We start from the raw sequence: 17,749 nt of genomic DNA on the forward strand, positions 1-17,749 counted from the left end.
TTCCAATGCCTGTGGTTTGAAGTCACTGCGTGTGATAATCCCTATTGCGCGGCAAACTGTTGCCCTGTCTGACAAATTGGAATGGTTGAGCAGAAAGAAAGCTGTGCAGAAATCAAACTGACGTCAAAGGCTAACCAGTGTCAGAACCTGACAGCACCCAGAATGAATTTGTGTGTGTGTGCTTGTATGTGCAAATGGTGTGTGTGTGTGTGTGTGTGTGTGTGTGTGTGTGTGTGTGTGTGTGTGTGTGTGTGTGTGTGTGTGTATGTATGTGCAAATGTGTACCTCTCAACTTGAAGGATTTGCCATGGGTAACTGGTTCAGTAAACATTCCCTTACAGTTGAATCATTTTTTCTAATGCATGAAATGGGAAATATTGAGCCAGTATACACTTTCCATCTCTATTCTGATGCCATTCAAAATGTTCATGAAATGACTGTCTTGCGAAATTATTGTTATGGGCATTGTATCGTTATCAGCCAGCAACTACAGTCAGGAGGGAAATGGATATCGTTTCAAACACTGAAATACCCTCAAAGCTAATTATGCTTGTTATGTTCGTCCTCATCAAAACAGACTTGAATCAAGTCCAAATATTCAAAATTATTATGCATGGTTCAGTCAGTGTAGTCATTACTGGAATCTAGCTATAAGGATGATGTCTCGTTCAACCTTGCAGTAAATTAAAGTTTCTGAGTATGGCTTCATCACCTTCAACACCATCTAGTTATATTGTTGCTGGTGCCTAGAGTCAGATCAAAGACTGAATGGTTTTGATCTACATAAAATACACAATTACTTCTTCACATAATGTCTTACAATGTGTGAAAGCACTTCATCTTCAGCTATTTAGAACTGGAAACTAGCATAGCCTGAGTGGTAAACACAATGCCACCTCAACCATCATTTTATCCAAAAATATAACTTACAAGCAGACAATCTGGTAGTTCATCATCTTGGTATGCTGTTTATGAGAGGCCATGGCAAAATGTATCCTGTCACTACCAAGATTGTGTGTTTAGAACACACTGCATTCGATTTTTATGTTCTCTTGTGTGTCTAAAACAGCGTCTGCTCTGATTTGCTTTCTGTCAGGGCATCTCCACAAAGCTACCAGGACACCATGGTAAGTATTGCCTGTCTCCTTTTTTAGTTTACCTTGGAAAACCAACCCTTTATTACTGTCTGTGAGAAACCTTAAAGACCTTTTTTTTCTGCCGAGTCTCTCCAAAGTCAGTCATCCGTGCAATTATGTCCTAGAGACGCCCCAGGCCGCAATGTCTGATTTTCTTGGAAGGCGCCTATGAAGAAAACTGCAAGTGTGCGTACGTTCACCCTGTCAGTTTAATTGTACCACTGCCACTCACGACTAGGGTGCCACATCTCCAATTGCACTCCCACTGCCATTTGCCTCTCCTGACATTCAGCCTGCTCCACCGCCATCAACCCCCTTCTTACCACCCCTTACCACCCACTGGACATTTCAAGCCACACCAAAAAGTTAGAAGGGTGAGAAAATGGTAATAAATGACTCACAACTCATTCTCACAGACCAGTGAACCAGAGCAGAGGACAAGAACAGAGCAAATAGTCATGAGGCTGGACAGCGTCCACACCACCTTTTTGTCACAGACAGCATAGGCTTTTTGGTAGCAAGAAAAACATTTTCTTTCACTGTCTATGTTGAATAGCTGTTTTTATATGTAAGGATTCATTGCAAGCATCCAAGCATTTGGAGTTCCTGAGCTTTTCTCTCCCAGTATATTTTTTCTTTGAAAGCATTTAACAAATGCTTGGAAAGATGAAGGACACGTGATGATGACATGAACTTATATATTAAACATGTTTGTGAATTTTCTCCAGTGCTGTTACTTACTTTCAGTATTAAACAGGAACATGTTTTTTCCCAGGTCCCTAATTTAGCCAGAGACATCTTACACATAAATGGGTACAGCCAGCCTATAGACACTACATTCATATCACACACATATCACAGATTCTCCAATGACCATTTCCACTCTGCCATCCCAATGAGAACTAAGACTCATCGAAAACATAGGCTCATCACTAAATTCTCACTGGACATCATCTACGTCTGGAGAGAAGATTTTGAGGTACATTTTATTCAGACCATTGATTACTTAAGGATATTGTACCAAAAGGCTGTGGTCCCAGATGCCGCCCTGGTGAAATAGTGATGCGATTAGCATTCCTTATTTTGAATCATGTGACATCTGGTATTTGTATCAGCTAGAATCTTCCACCAGCAGAGAAGTGAGACTATATTAAAGTTTAGTCAAAGTTTGCTTGTGATGGAGATAATTTGCAAACACTGTTAATTACTTAAGAATGTATGAATCATGTACTTATGTAAGCAGGAACATGGCTTTTCTGTGTTCCTGCGTGTGTGTAACTTAGAATATTAGGTGCCACTTAGTCTGCATATGTACAAGAGCATGTTTAGACCAGAGGTGATAAGAAGGTTCGAACTGTGCTTCTTCCGACCTTGCAAAACTTCCATCCTTGCCTCAAGCGTCAGAAATCCACCACGTGGTTTTCCCTGCTGAACGTTCAGCTTCTGTCTATATAAACCTTGTGCGATGTGTTTATCATTGCTTCACTTTCAGCCTTGTGCTGGGAGTGAGCCCGATTGCAATTGTTGTCTGTCTAATAAATATACTTATATGCAGCTCAGGAGTCCTGAGGTAACTAGGGTGAATTTTCACTTAACAGCTTGTTTACTTGCTTGTTATTGTCTTCTTTCAACTGGCATGACAAATAAGAGTTTGGCTTTTCGAAAACAGGACACAAACTGCAATGCTTTAATGATTTTAACTTTCAGGATATACTAAAAGGATAGTGAAAAGGATTTCAAGAGCGGTATGCATATCAGGTTTCTTGAAAGACCCATCCACTTGCTCCTGTTATTGCTGCTTTTTTGTGCATTCAAGGCTATTGCTTTCAAAGGATGCTTTGAAGACGTCTAAAGAAAGTCAAAGACACTTAAAAAACATTTTAAACAAAAGTGAAAATTATTTCATAGCATTATGGTTATGGCAGTCAAAGGATGCTTTGAAGAAGTCTAGAAAATGGCCCTAGTTACAAAGAATGTCAGCTATAAAACATTTCTGTCTCTTTAGATAAATTCCTCTTCAATCTAAGTGCCCTGATCAGCTGAATCCAACCACACACACATCCAACTGATGTGCATTTCTTTTAGTTTAAAGTAACTTGATAAATATAGGTTAGAAATACACACTATTTGCACATTCTTAACCCATATGTCAAGTTCCAAGGTTCACTTCAGTGTAGAGGCCCACTTACATACCTCCCCTCTTCTCTCTCATTGCATGACCAGGTTTGGGCCCTTTAAAGGTAATGAGCCCTGGTCCAATAAGCCCTTGCTCATCCACTCAACCCCTGGAGTGGCTCCAAATCCCAACCAATACTGTGGACCCAAATTATATTGAGGAGCATCTAATCATATGGTGGTGCATGTATGAGCTCATACAGCTGAACAGGTAGGTAAGAGGAAGCGTATTGTGGGTGTCTCTGGCAGGCGATCCACACAATGTTTTCTGCCAGCACAAACAACAGTAGGAGAACAGAGAGCAGAGAGCAGAGGCATCAGCTCAAGAGAGCACACATCAAAAAATACAACGGGGGGAAATTGGTCATGACATTGCAATTAGAGCTCTTGATGAAAATGCGACATTCCATCTGCGCTGTCAGCTGACAACCATTATACCCCTCCTGCGGGAGTAATTCGTTTGTTGCCATTACAAAATCAACAATGTGGGGTTTCCAAGAGCTTCTGTTTCATAATTTCACAGAACTCAAATGAACTAAATTAGTTCCCTGAATCTCTCCACATCCATGTACTGGTACATATTCAGTATGTACGAACTACACAATAAACTCGTGTTTTTTGTCAGGTTTGTCGGTTAAAGTCTTATTTTGCTTATTGTTTTTTTTGCCAGCCACCAACCCTTTGAAGTGATTCAAAATTGTATGGATCTGTTTGAAATGTACCATCTTGACGTTACAAGTGGTTGCATCATAAGCAGACTTCTCAGATGGGTTTGGTCTCACCAGCTGGGCATGAAAGAGCTTGTGGGAAATGTTAGGCCTGGTGGACATTCACCAGACTGTGGGCTAAAATAAGCCTTGAAATCCACCATATGGAATGCATGCTCATTAAAACGTGGCCTCAGCTAAAAAACAATCAGCAGAATGTGACATAAACAAATGTAAAGAGTCACCCAGAATTATCACAATATTACTTGGGACCCCTCTGAACATTCCTGAGGGAATGTTCAACATAAATGTACCGCATATGACCATAGTCTTTTAGCTTGCCGTCTTCATTCTATTTTGAGTTCTAATTTTCCTTTTCTATTTAGCAGTATTTTTATCATTAATTATAGCTGGACTGAACAAACATCCCCACACTGTACAATTGTGTTCTGCTTTAAACAGCACTGCGGTGATGTGGCTATGCCCCTTTTCCAAATACTCGTGCAAGCAACACTTGGCAGCAGACTAATCTGCTTGTGGATGGTTCTCTGCTTGGGCCCTTCGTTGGATTGCGATGTGCAGGCGGGTCAGGAATCATGTGTAATATTGATTTTACATTAGTGTGATGCTCATGTCTCAGGGCCCAGGCCTGTTTCCCTGATGAATGAATGCTGTTGGGAGAAGGGCACTAAGATTCAGATGTCAGGCTTATCCAATAGAAGGTCACCACTTTTTATCCTTGAGTGGGTGCCTTTACTTACAGACATTCCTTAGACTATGGTGTGGAGGTGTGGATGAGATAAGCAATCACTGTGAAGGCAGAGAGACGGAAGAGAATGCAGTGCATAGAGGAGCAGCTCTACCACAAAGGGGACACAAGAGATTCTTTACTAAGACACGATACTGCTACTGATACTGGATTATACCAGTAGGTTTAAACTTAGCTTTAGCTTTAGCACATAAGCTTTGTCCCCTGATGCATGTGAAAGCATGACATATGTATTTCATATATGTGTATGCGACACATTTTAGATTATAGATACACATATAGACAAGATGTATACATGTGATGAAGCAAAGTCACAGCCAAACTGCAGAAAGGTCATGATGCTGGCTGTGCCAAATGTCATACAGAGGTGTTGCCAGTAGAGATGCATTGATAGCAGAGGCCAGAAATAGACATCTGTGCCCTGCGGACAGGACCAGTGAAATCATCTCTCATTAGATGTCTCTGGACTTATTCATTTTGACAAAATCCACAAACACACACACTCATGCACACAAACACACACACTTATGCACACAAAATGTATGCACGCACACACGTGCACATGCACATGCATATGCACATGCACAAGCATACAAACACATAAATAATAAATTAAATGTTTTTGGTTGTTTTTCAAATCCTTGATGGTATTTATTAATGCAAAATTGTTTGTGCACAATTATGGCACAATGACATCCTGGCTTATGAAATTTGGAACAAAGTCATGTCATCTTTCAGATGTCTTCTGTAATCCAAAAATGTGTTTCATTTTCCCCATTTGCAGGACAGTTATTAGGCTGCAATTTGCAGGAGACTGCTATTAAGCATGGGAAAAATCAACACTGTGGCCAGAGGGTAAAGAGTGGGAGATGTTTTATGTGTGTGTGTGTGAGAGAGAGAGAGAGAGAGAGAGAGAGAGAGAGAGAGAGAGAAAGAGAGAGAGAGAAAGACAGATGTCTTCATCTTTTATATGAGAATGAGAAAGCTGGTGTGTCACTGAATCACTCTGGAGAGGAAATGGATGTGAGCTTGAATTTCAATGCAGGTGTTCATCAGTGTGATCAATGCCAAAAGACACACATCAGTGTAAACCCCTAACTCTTACACAGACACACACAGACACACACACAAAATGCCAATTAATCCTGACCCCTGGGCCAGTTGAAAGGATACTATATTTAGGAAGTCTGGCACTGTTACACCTAGAATTTAAGTCCATACTTGCTGGAACATTCCATGGGAGTTGTGTTTCAGAATGCTTCACAAGCTAGTTTCTTTGAATGAGACACTGGACTCCCACACATCCCATCGCATGACTCATTGACTGGAGCTTTGTGTCCTAACAGTCTGTGGGCGCAGCCACAAGCTCTCTGTTAGATAATTGGAATGGTTTAAATTGAATCCACACACATAAACACACACACATACACACACACACACACACACACACACACATCAACACCTATACACTCACAGGACTTAAAGGTAAAAAAGGACATTGACTAAACTACACTATCTTATATATATTTCGACAACACTATTTATGAAAAAATATATATTTCTATATACAATAAATACAGTACACATAGGGTGACCAGATGCAAACAGACCAAATGTGGGATGAGTAGTAAGTTTGTGTGGGACAATGTGGGACATGAAACAGAAACAGAGAAAGAAAGAGTAATGTGAGTGGTGCAGTACTTTCTTCAACCTGTCAGTTGTATGGATGTGGTGTGAGATGGACTGCAGATGCATGTTTGTATGTAATCTGCCCAAAATGCTCGTCCCTGTGTAAAAGTGCATTGATGTTTTTATGGTATTCCTGGCTACTAGTGGTCTTTTTTCAAATTCACTGTGATGTTCTTGGTCTGAGTGCCACTATGTCATCTTGTTCAGACACCTCCTCCACATCACTATCTGAGCTAGCAAAATCCAGAATGCTCCAGAATCCTCTGAAAAAACCTTGAAGTTTTTTCAAAACTTGTATGGACAATTTCTAGAGGCTCTGTACACCTGTGAAATAGGGACTAAGGGCATTCGCTTGTTTGCCCCTACCTCACAGGAGATAAGGGTGAGATATGCTCAAATTGCTGGGTGATATTTTTAGCCTCATTAGGCTCCTTTTTTCTTCTCTGTCTTCTTCAGGGTAAAGGGGAGCTTACCTTGTGTTACTCAGATAGAGAGCAGGTCAGGAGGGTTCTTCATTTTGAATAAAGGAACTACAGAAGAAACAAGTGTATGTGTGTGTTTGTGTGAGGTTGGTGTGTGTGTGTGTGTGTGTGTGTGTGTGTGTGTGTGTGTTTGTGAATGTGTGTGTGTGTTTGTGTGAGGTTGGTGTGTGTGTGTGTGTGTGTGTGTGTGTGTGTGTGTGTGTGTGTTTGTGTGCGCCTGTTTGTATGTCTGCCTTCATACAAACCTTTGAGCAAAAGAGACCCAATTTAGTTATCAGTTCAGAAATAATTCTTGAAGCATAAAAATAGTTCTCGAGTTGTTTTAAGCTCTGTATATTTGGGGGGCAGAAAATGAAAACCTCTTCCCATGCTGAGGGATCGCCCAGCTCACGCAGGTGCATGCAGGGTGAGTGTGTATAGTCAGGGATATGACAGATCTAAATAAGACATCTAAATGTGACAAGCAGGCAGTGAAATCCCTTGTTGACTCATTAATATTTACAATTGAGGAAAGAGTTTCCATTTCCACCTGTTTTTAATCAGTCATGTCACCCTAGTCTGCTCTGGTCAGGAGGACCTGACATGACTATAAATGCTATAAATACAGAGCAGACAGCATGTGCTGCAAGCAGTTCATTTCCCATTAAACAGTCAAAATAAATCAAGCTCATTTTTGAAATAAGAAATAAAAAATGGGTCATTTTGACCTTACTAAAACCACAGGAGTTAAGAAAAGTAATGGCTGCCCTGCATTGCATGAGGTGTTTGTCTCCGCAAATACAGTACATGACCGGTGGGTGCGCTCCATTGGCTGGCGGGGATTGCGGGTCCCTAGGTGCCTGACAGAACGGGCGAGGAGATTGATGTCATGCCGGATGGCCCAAAGCTCTTTTATACCGGGGCCCAGCCACAGGTCCCACCTCAATTTGTTGAGCATCAGAGATAAGCCCAGCAGGGCTGTGTCCAGAGTGGAGCAATTCATCTGAGAGACTGACAGAGAGAGAGAGAGAGAGTGAGGGAGAGATAGAGAGAGAGAGAGAGAGAGAGAGAGACAGGGAGAGAGAGAGAGAGAGAGAGAGAGAGAGAGAGAGAGAGAGAGAAAGAAAGAGTAATGTGTGTGGTCCAGTACTTTCTTCAACCGGTCAGTTGTATGGATGTGGTGTGGGATGGACTGCAGATGCATGTTTGTATGTAATCTGCCCAAAATGCTTGTCCCTGTGTAAAGGTGCATTGATGTTTTTTTTGTAATGGTATTCCCTCTGGCTCTCTGGAAAAATTAGAACATGAACGCTTATCCGCTGTGCTGTCATCAATACTGTATGCGAGGAAACATCTTCAAGAGACAAAATTCCAAATGTACTTGCATTTTTAACAATGGCATTCTTTGTAATGCCCTGCTAAAAGCACGTATGTGTTGCCTCCATAATATGGTATGTTAGGTATGACTGAACAGGATTGTTGTCAGCATCAGAGCTGAACTGACTCTGACCTTACCTGGCTTACCTTGTAGGTCTGCGCAGCTGGTGACGTCATGACCATGCTATATCCCCTGGTAATTTGCCAAATTATTTTGTTACTTTCCACATTTTTCATACCAAAGTCTCTGATTGAGTAATTACCAATAAACTATTCTCTGTATGATGATTTAATTTGTGTATTTTGTTCCACCATGTCCTGAAGTGGAGTGTTATTTTAGTATAAATTAATTAAACTGATAACACCACATATGCGTATGCCCTTTCAAACTATTATTTCAGCAACGCCACCACAATATGGACATAAAATATGGACAGACATTTAATTAATCAGCATGTTTGAATAGTCCTTGAACATTTAGAAATACCTATTCTGAATTGGAAAGGTGAAAACAACATGACTAGATGAATCATCTTAAGACGCCCTCAGAAATTCTGAAGTAGCCCACCGTACCGTGCAGAGAGATAAATCATAAACCGTGCACTACTTATAGGGCAAGATGTCAAGATAACCCTACTCAACCAAATTCATACACAATGATAAACACTCAAGGTCAACCATCGGCCTGTGGAAAATAAACAAATTATGTAAGCACATTTTACAGATATTCTTGGACACTCAACTCCTCACTGGCACCTTCTGGGAAACTTATCCCGCGGTAACAAAATTACACATCCAGAGAGCATTGGTGCACTTTTCCTGATGTAGCTGATATAAGTGACTGTGATTCGCTTGGCCTGAGATCAGACAGCCCCTCTGGCAAGGGCAGCAAGTCTATGACTGACAGCTGTCAGTCAAGCAGAATCACGGGTGTGTCCTCTGCCCTCTACTGGGTACAAACAAAGGCTGGGTTGGAGTGACAGGACACCAGTGACTATCCAGCTGCTTTCCCCTCTATGTCCCTACCTCCCTCTCACATCTTTCCCTCCTACACCTCTTGCTTTCCCCTCTACCTATGTCCCTACCCCCCTCTCACATCTTTCCCCTCTACCTATGTCCCTACCCCCTCTCACACCTTCCCCCCTCTATGTCCCTACCCCCTCTCGCATCTGTATCTGCTTGAGGGTGGGAGGGAGGGAAGCGAGAAAAGAAGTGGCAGGCATATCATTCATACATGGAATCAAGCAAATGCATACATCATATTGGCATACATCACGGCGGATGTACAATAAGCATACATACAGGTTGCAGAGAGTAATAAGGGAGGCAGTAAAGTAAGACAGTAATACCAGTATACAAATATAATGGTCATACGACATATTGAGTATCTCAATGTACTCACAGGGTTCCTATTAATAGAATGAGTGAATGATTGTGATCATATTACCCGAGAAATGGGTTGGGTGGCAATCTGAATGTGTGTGTGATGCACTGTAGCCTATGTGTAATCGTACTTTGGACGTGAAATTTCATTTGAACAGGAAGTGTGTACTCATAGCTCACACAGTGGTGCAGTGTTCCAGCTATTTCTATGCCACATTTCATGTATAGATATGCAAACACACATGCACTCAGATATATATAAATCCAAAATAAAAAAATATTACAGATATATATAACAGATTTACAAAAATGTCACAGTATCATAATAACCATGTATACTGTGGTAACAGGCATTCTCAGGGCTCTACCTGAACCCATGTTGCTCAGGAGGTGATTAAAATACTTGGTCCTTGCAGACACTGAACTTCCGAGCTCATTCTACCGCTGTACTATTAAGTTGAGCCTTGTGTAATCTCCTCTCCCCGCATGATGTCTCAGCTCCTCTCAATCATGGCTGCTTCTGTTGAACCCAGCAAGAACACACCTACAGCCTCTCCTTTTCATGTGCGGAGTGGGGGGCATGGGGAGAGGGTGAGGGGCAGGTGGAGACGATAACTGATTGCCGAGTTGGCTTCCCACAGTCTCTATGGAAACTGGTCTGTAAACGGTACTTCCTATAGGAGAGTTAAACAGGTTCCCACGGCTGCGCCACTTTGACAGCGGCAAATGCCAGTGGCAATCACTGCACCACTGCAACGCGGGATGCATCCTTCGTTATTGCACACACATATCAGTTCCTCAATTTGGCCGTTGATGGGTTTGCCAAAAGCTTGTTATAAGAATTAAAGCATGGAAGTCCCTTTACCAGCCCAGAGATTTGAAATAGCCCAAAAGGAACACACACAGGCAGATCCACATGTTCAGATATATGAGAATGTAATTAATTAAAAACTAAATTAAATATAAGAACACACCAACAAGCCAGTGTCTCTGTCCAACTTCCTTTTGCAGCAGTCCATAGTTTCATAGTACATATGTACATACGTGGTTTTCCTGACCATCCTTTTATGGTATATGTTGCACCCTGCATAAGAGGTCTTCCACTTGTAGGACTCCACTACTAAGAACAGAATTAGAGATTAGCTTCATGGTTGGAATACATTTTAAATTTGGTAGTCCAACGTGAATTAGATAAACTCACAATAGAATACATGATGAGATTGTCAGTGGCAGATACTGAAAACTCGGTTTACCATGTTACTTAGTCCTTAGGTTTCTCTTAGCCCAGTATGAAAAACTAATGCTAGTTGGCAAGCCTTGGCAAATTTCCGATTCATCGCTCTGTCTGAAACTCCATCTGCATCTGGTAAGTGACTGGTAAGTTATCTGGTGAACAGAAATGTACCTCCAGAGAGATGCTTTATTTAATTGTTGGCACTTCAGAGAATTATTTGGTAATGGAATAAATGTAGCGGAAGTGGAAGATTTTGTCTTAATCGTAGGAGGGTTTCTGTTTCTCAAATTTTTGTTGGAATGAATAAAGTGTTGTCCACCAAAGACTTTCAGAGAACCCTTTTCTTGCTCTCTGGTGCCTTAGATATAAAGTAGAAGCATCTATGCCAGACAGTGTCCCTGATTCTTCATCTTTTTGGCTGAGATTTCAGCGAAGCAGGGTGTGTTGAAGCAGGAAAGCGCTTAATGATGGCGACTCCCTCCTCAGTTCAGTTATGGCCCTTATTGGCCTCAGCCCCTCTGTAATGCTGCCACCTTGTGGTGGTTTTGATGAATGGTGAGATGAAAGCTACAACGCACAGAATGCGTGGAAACACACACACAAAATACGCTCACAGTAAACACTGGTATTAATCACAACTCTAAACTCTATATACTTCATCTTCTCTGTAGAATATATCTATGAGATTACTTTCATGTCTCTTCTCATCAACAGTTAATGACTTTTTCATGTTATTATGACAAAAACAACTTACTACGATACAGTCGACAATATACATTTCAGGATACAGTGTATGTAACATGATTAAAAACATTTCACATGGTTGTCAACAGTAATCCCTCCATAAAGTTTAAATGTCCTACACACCCTCCACCCCCACAGAGGAGGGTCCTCAGAGTGGGAGAGTGCTGGCTGATGGCTGAAGGCAAAAAGGAGAGGGATAAAAACAGCTCAAAACCTAAGACTAGACATAATGGAGGTGGGGGAGACAGCTGAGGAATGAGGAGAAGCAGGGCTTCTGACGTGACCCCCACTTCAAAAAAAGAGGTACAGTCACAGCAGCTGCAGAGGAACTGAGACAGTGCTAATAGAAATGGCAAGAAAGGATGTCATAACGATGTTTTTTTTATTGTTGTTGGGGTTTTGTTTTGTGTGATTGTATGTGACTGTTCTGTCCTAAGGCAAGTTATATTTCCACGCAGTTACAGCTTTGAAAAGTATCTTTTGCACATTGGTTATTCCGAGAGCAAGATCTATTTCTTTTGTCAGGTTTCTTTGCCAGAGGAAAGGGCAAGGCCATTCTTCTCTGGCAAATGTTGATAAAATGGAGAATTGAGAACACTGATTTCTAACTATTTCATTCAATCCAAATGCCACTCAGGATTACTTCATAATAGGTGGCACTCTCTCAAGAGATAATGAATGGAAAATGAGGACTACGGAAATATAAAAAATGATTGAATAATGTAGCCCTGCTATTGAATTACAGTATCTTGCCAATTTTCAGTCACAAACATGGGACTGGAAAAGAAAGACATTTCCCTTTCAGATAAGATTACAAAGCTTTCATCCACCACCATGTAAGCACCGACATTCTGTCAGATCCAATAAACATCACAGTTCTGTGTTAACAAATATATTCATATTTCAGAGTTTGTCAATATCCGTCGTTTGGCTCTGAAACCAATAGTGGTACTAAATATTGTTCTTTGGAGGCGGCAGTAATCTTTGTAAGTGCCAGAGAAAAGCTCAGACACTCAGGATTAATGTGCAAGCATGCCTCGGCAATATGAGATTCAAGGACTTGTTGCCAGGAATATTGCTGTACATAGCTCTGATGTAATATCCTTCATAATGTAGTGAATGCTTTCTTCTTCTTCTGCAGAGGACATGACAAATGTGGCATTCATGAAACAGTGACTCCCTGATGACCAAGAAAGGCTTGATTTATGTCTTTGTGTCCAAGACTTAGAAAAGCTTCCATTCAGGAACACACGACAAAGACATTTAGGTTGGGTTCAACATAGAGTGACCCTCAGTTTTGGCCACGGAGAGGAGATCCACTGACTGGCGGGTTTGTTGTAGTTTTTTGAAGGGATATTTAGGCTTCATACGTTTCTCAGGGTTAGAAAGAGGGAGGAAGAGAGACGAGACAAAGCCACATTTCGGTTTGCACTTCTAGATACAATGTTTGAGATGGAAATCGATAGCTATTTAATAATTGAATAAAGATGACCAATAACTACATTCAATGTACATTCCATTTTTTCCCCGCAAACCAGTTCTGTTAATTCAGTTTATATTCACTGTCATTATTTATTGTTCACTGTCATATTCCTAATCATTTAATGTACAGACTAATTTAATTTGTACAGACTCATTTTTGGAATATCCTCGTAAACACAAAGTGCATGTATTGTTTTCTTTTTTTAAAAGATAATTGAACAGTCTCTGAAGGGTGCCATAGCAGCCATTAAAGAGTGTCTGGTAGCACTACAGGTCTCCAAGCAACCTGGAGATACATGTAATTAGATCCTCAGGCATCAACAGACAGAAGTGCTGCCCAAGTGCAGTGTAATTGTCGCACTGGACAGCTCTCAGAGCTCTTGAGTTAAGCATAGTTTACTGAAGTGGGTGCTTTTTGTTGGGAAAATCCATTTGTGCTTCTTAATGACGGCTAATGAGTCGCAAAGCTTTAGAGGATTTTAACAGAAGATATTCACAGACATTAGGAATCTGAAAAAAAAAAAAAAAAAAAAAGCTTTCATATCAGAAACTCATTTGGATGAGAGAATAGAGTTATTGTCTGGGATTCATCATTGTACATCTGGCTCCTTGATAATGACAACTCAGGGGGAGGTGTGGTTGATTTAATGAAGAAGGATTAAGTCTCATGCCCTCAAACTGGCTTATCGCTATCCTCATTTTCGTCATCGCCATCATGAGTCTCCTGTTTCTGGGGTATGAGCATCGGGGGCAGGTGAGACCACAACACTGCCGCCTACCTGAAGAGCAGCATGGAAACACTGAACACACTGTCTTCGCAGGGGTTGCCTTCAGCTTTCATCTACCGACATACAACCATGAACCTCATTCAGTCCAGGTAAATCCTACCTACCTTTACTATTCTCAATTAGAACATTTCCTACTTAAATACTTCTTCCTGAAAATAAAATCCTGATTGTGAAAAAAAAAAATCTGATTGTGCTTGATGAGTCCTTCATTTTGTCATGCTCTAGTTGAAGGGGTATAGTAGGAACATACACCATTCACATTACACCAACCACAAAGTGGTGTTATTTGATGTTTGTGATGAGTATTTAACTGTGACTTCTGGGTATTTTACCCATATCCACAGGTGTCAATAGCAAATGAACAGGGACCTCTGCCCAAATGGATTGCATACAGAGCCCACACAAACACACTGTTTGGCCTGGCAATCAGTGAGGAGGCTGGTAAACATTTCTTGGAAGTACAATCTATCCAAGGACAATGTCTGAGAAACATTTTAAAATTTCAAATAAATGTTACCAAAGGAACCGTGACACCTCCAAGGACAAGGTAAGAGCATTGCAGGAATGAATAATCTTTATAATCTTTCTAATATCCTGCACTCAGGATCTTCATAATCTTCCTAATATTCCACGCTCAGTATCTCCTAATGATGTTTCTTAAGTGTTTCTGCATTGCTAGACGGGTATGACGTTGCATGATGTGAAATTAAATGTATGTGAAAAATATTTTATTCAACATATTTAATAATGGCATGCTCAACTTTTTTGCCATCTTAACACAGATTTTAGCAATCTCTGAATTCCTTTTCTTTCAGTCCAACCCCTTAAATGTAAACATGTAAATAACATGAAATTTAGATATCAGTGAGACCTAATACCATTATCATTCATGAAACAGAAAAAGGATGGATAAAATGAAAAACTGCTCTTGTGTCACATTTCTTGACAGAGGTACTCTCGTGTGCCACAAGGAGACCATCATTTGGGCAGATCTCCTTCTGCAGATGAAAGCTCTGAGTCTGCATGCTGAGGGGCGGGTGCAGCTGGTCCATAAATTGTCTGAGTACCTACATCTCACCCCAGCATCGGTGAGACTATTAACGTACAGGGACATGCCCACACTACTAAGGGAAAACATCACAGCCCTGGCTCAGGGTGATGGTAAAAATGGGACTGAAGGAAAAGTGGCTCCTTCATCTGAGCTACTCTGGCCTGTGGGCTGTGGAGTTTTCGATCAGCTGTCTGATCTTGCCCAGGTGCTGGATCACAGTATGACAACTGGGCACCTGGCTACCCTGCTTGGCACACCAGTGCTGGGGTGGAGGGTGCTAGGCAACAAGTATCCATCACGTGCCAGGAGGAGTCCCTTACATCAGCACCAAACACCAACACCAACACTCAGCCTTCCTCCTCCAACCCGGGTGGCTGAAGTTCAGGATTATCATGCATCTGTTAAACTGACAATGACCCTTACGGACATCCTAAAACCTTCACTGTTGTTGGAGACTACGCCTGCCCTTGTTTCAACCTCTAACATGAAAGTAACACAGACCCCAAGAATTTCGCCTTGGGATGTGATTTCACATACACAGACATATAGCGAGACAAAGGTCAAGGAGCTGATTTCCTCAAAGCAACTGGATGTCATACCTCATTTATTCGAAGACCAAAGCACTGAACTAGAACTGTCAATCATTCAGATCTTAACCAGTGGTTTAAACTATCCTGAATCCACAGATACAATTCAACTAAGCCACGTGCCAAGAACAGAGCCAATGTATCTGGAAAATGTTAAGAGCTTACATCTAAAAACTATAGATGTTTCATCTGAGATCAAACATCTGCCAAGCTCAAGCTTTCCGTCTACATTGGAACCGCAAGTGACTCAAAGTCTGGTTCATGATTTCAACCAAGACCTAATTTTTCATGATACTCTTAAGCCTTCTCTTAAGGTCAAACACACATCTACACACACTTTAACATCTCCAACCTCAAATGAGTTCACTGTCCTGTGGGAAACGAATACCCCTACAGGTTCTAAATATGTACTCGAACCAAGTCACTCATTTGTGGGGAGCACTTCCTTCGAAACTCATGACACTTCTGTGATGTCCAAGTCATTAGCCCCTTTGGTGATGTACAGCACAGCTCAAGTACAAAGTGCTGTAGAACTGTCAGAGATGTCCATTTCAAAAGCAAATATGAAACTCCAGGAATCAAAAACTATGCAGCCTATATGGTCCAGTTTCAGGACTCTTTCCTTGGCTTCATCCACTCCTTATTTAACAACTCCATTCCAGTCCAACAAAGCATTTCCCATAGATCCCGACACACTCTTGGAGACACACGCTGGAGTCTCTGGCCCCCACCTGAGCCCTGACGGTCACATCATCAACCAACAACACCTAACCTCCTCAGATTCAGGTGCTGCTGCCACGAAAGCTATGGACACTGTAGACTCGGGAGGAACAACTATTTTGAGTTCAGTGAATATTGGGGGCCATATTTCTTCAGATGAGAGGAGATCACAGCCTCGAACTGCATCTCCATTGATAATGCTCACTGAATATTGGTCTGTTCTGGAGCCATCACAACATCCACTGTACATTGAATCTACTGTGTTTGGATGGGAACCCAAGATTTCAGATGCGCAGACAAGCCAGTACATGCAAAGTTCGGACTTGTCAAGTAGAGACTTGGACAGGAAAGACATTGCACACTTTACAAGCCTCGAGAATTACAATCAGGAGATTACAATACTGCCTACACCGACTATTTTAACACCCCTCCATTTTTTTAGCACTGATGATGAACAACAGGAATCAATGTCTGTTCTCAGTACACTCCCAACTGAGTCATTATCGTTTTATCTTCATGTACACTCACAGATCAGCCACCATTTTGTTTACCCCTCAGTGTTGTTAAAGACCTCCCCTCTCCATGTCGTCTCATCTGTGGTGTTCCCAGGCCTGACAGAAATCAGTTTAATCTCCTCCAAAGTGTTTTTAATCACTCCAACCTCCACAGAATCACTGACAACCCACATTCATGATTTACACTATTCTGTGTTAACTCAGGCCCCAATGTATCAGTCCGGATCTTTGACAGAGTTACCAACCACCATGCCAGTTCCAGTACTTACTGAAACACCAAGCATTATTTCAGGTTTTTCACACCTGCTTGATCAGCAAGTGAGTAGTTCTTTAATGGTATTCGTGTCACCAGTGGGTGAGAGCTTATCTACACTTTGGATGGAAAACACACCACCTTTGGACAGAGTGTCTTTGTATCAAGCTTCAGATACAACAGGTACGTGAAAACAGATGTAACTGACTTCATCTTATGTCCTATGAGGTGCTTGTGCTGTATATAGTTCCTTTTAAGAAATCATGAATTCTGTTTTCAAAACATTACACCATGAAACACATATATTTTTTCCCCTCTTCTCCTCTTTTAGAATCCTCTAGTATCCATGAAGAGGATAGACTGGCATTGAATACAGCCTCTCAAGAAAAGACACCATCAACCACATTTAGCCTATTTGAATATTGGCTAAAAAGTACGCAGTCACAATTTGATGAGGAAAAGTTGAATGTGCTGGATTCAGTGTTTGAGCTGGGGAAATCAGTGACTACATCTCCACAGGTTGAGCAAGACTTTCAATCTGGAATGTTTACAGATGCAACTCAGGAATCTATTTTAACCTCTACTAAATCATCTACTTACAGCGATGTGTCAGATATAGTCCCAGCAACAGTTTTCAATCCAGTCCTTCAAACTTTGGTGACTTCATCAACCATGAAC

The sequence above is a fragment of the Clupea harengus genome, chromosome 16 (genome assembly GCF_900700415.2).
Source record: "Clupea harengus chromosome 16, Ch_v2.0.2, whole genome shotgun sequence".
NCBI classification, from domain to species: domain Eukaryota; kingdom Metazoa; phylum Chordata; class Actinopteri; order Clupeiformes; family Clupeidae; genus Clupea; species Clupea harengus.